The sequence below is a fragment of the Limulus polyphemus genome, unplaced genomic scaffold (genome assembly GCF_000517525.1).
Source record: "Limulus polyphemus unplaced genomic scaffold, Limulus_polyphemus-2.1.2 Scaffold2678, whole genome shotgun sequence".
NCBI lineage: Eukaryota > Metazoa > Arthropoda > Merostomata > Xiphosura > Limulidae > Limulus > Limulus polyphemus.
Window position 1 is genome coordinate 114222 of NW_013668288.1, and position 1876 is coordinate 116097.

The window sequence follows — 1876 nt, forward strand, 5'->3', positions numbered from 1 at the left end:
ATGGGCTATCTGTGCTCTGACCACCATGGGTATCGAAACCCGGTTTCTAGCGTTGTAAGTCCGCAAACATACCGCTGTGCCCCTAGGGGGCGTGTTGTTTGTAAGTTAGTGACATTGTTGTTTATTAAACTTTGTTTGTGATAACTATTCGTAATAATTGTTGTTGTAAATTCTACTGTTGTATATATATTAAAACGTATTTGTGTGTCAATCTTGTTGGCAAATAGCGTAAATTAACTCAAATATCCGTTTCGGACTATTTTAAATTCGCAATACGTAACACTGAACAATACTAAATTTATAAGGATACACATTTCTACACTTCTGCGTGTTCTTTTTAGATAAACATTAGACTGAAGAGGACGCGTTAAAAGATCGAAACGTGTATGCATATCGATTTGATATTATTCCATTATTGTGGATTTAAATTTTATTTTAGAATATACTGATTTTTGTTTTAAAAGTTAACAACAAGGCGACAATTAATGGATACTAATTATATCATTATATCAATCTATCTCGATTAAATAATTTGATATTTTGGTTAATAATATTCTGCCCTTCCGCTAGTGGCACAGCGGTATGTCTGCGGGCTTACAACGTTAGAAACCGGGTTTCGATACCGTGGTTGGCAGAACACAGATAGAGCTTTGGGCATAACTGCACACACCCCAATAATAATGTTCTGTTACAAACGCATAATATCGTATTGTAAAGATTAGTTTTTATAAATTTTAAATATAAAGAGATATTTAAAGGAAATATATTTGTTTGTTTTGAATTTTGCGCAAAGCTACACGTCCCTAATTTAGCAGTGTAAGACTAGAGGGAATTCAGCTAGTCATCATCACCCACCTCCAACTCTTGGGCTACTCTTTTACCAACGAATAGTGGGATTGACCATCACATTATAACGTCCTCACGGCTGAAAGGGCGAGCATGTTTGGTGGGACGGGGATTCGATCCCGCGACACGCAGATTGCGAATCGAACGCCCTAACCACCTAGCCATGTCGGGCGAAGGAAGTAGGAGGTAAATCATGAGATTAGGGGTTCTTCTTTCTTTGTTTTGTATCTTCTATTTTATTTTTATATTGTATCGTTATAATCGATGGGAAATGAGATAACCAATGGTAAACGTAAAATCGCTAGAAGGTATTATTAGAAATTCTAGTACAATGTTAAAGTTATTATTTTCTCTGGAAAACAAAGAAGAAAAATTGATTAGGTCCTCCAGGTCATTATAAGACATTTGTAAATCTCAATTTCTTTTTTTTTCTCGACAAAAGACAACAACAATTTTCCAGTAAAGTGTCTGAGGAAAACGTTAATAAAACAGATAAAGTCTACTTTGTTATTTTTCTCCGCGGTCAATAAGTAACAGAGATAAAAAAAAACAACATGGAAAAGCCTTCTTTACACATCATCGATTTGCAGTGGCTCAGTGGTGAGTCTGAGGGCTTATTACCGCGGGGGTTAGAGCACAGATAGCCCGTTGTGTAGCTTTGTACTTAACAACAAACAAACTTATCTTGAGGAAGACTTTTCGGCATATAGAAATAAACCAGACATAGCTAACTTTATGTGTCACATTCGTATGGTTCTTGACAACACATTGGTAAATTTGCTCAAAAACGAGGACGTTCTTAATAAGAAAGTACAAATTATATTAATGATGGACGTCATTGCTTCATAACACGATGCTGCAGTATTGCTCTTCATATTCTGCAATTAGTAGTCATAGAAACAATGTGTACTTAAATCATAAGAAACAACTGTTTTCATATTCTTATATAAACATTCTTATATAAACTGAGCTTAAATGTATTTAGTAATTTCTGAGTGAAATAAATTTTTAAAAAAATCACTGGTTTGTT

At 34.6% G+C, this 1876-nt stretch overlaps 1 protein-coding gene across 1 annotated transcript in view; it reads left to right on the plus strand.

The window, feature by feature from the left end:
- The window catches only part of LOC106467616 (atrial natriuretic peptide receptor 1-like), a gene marked incomplete at its 5' end in the record, with an annotated part of 119125 nt that overhangs the window by 78450 nt on the left and 38799 nt on the right, over window positions 1-1876 (plus strand). The gene's annotated exons all lie outside the window — the stretch shown is intronic.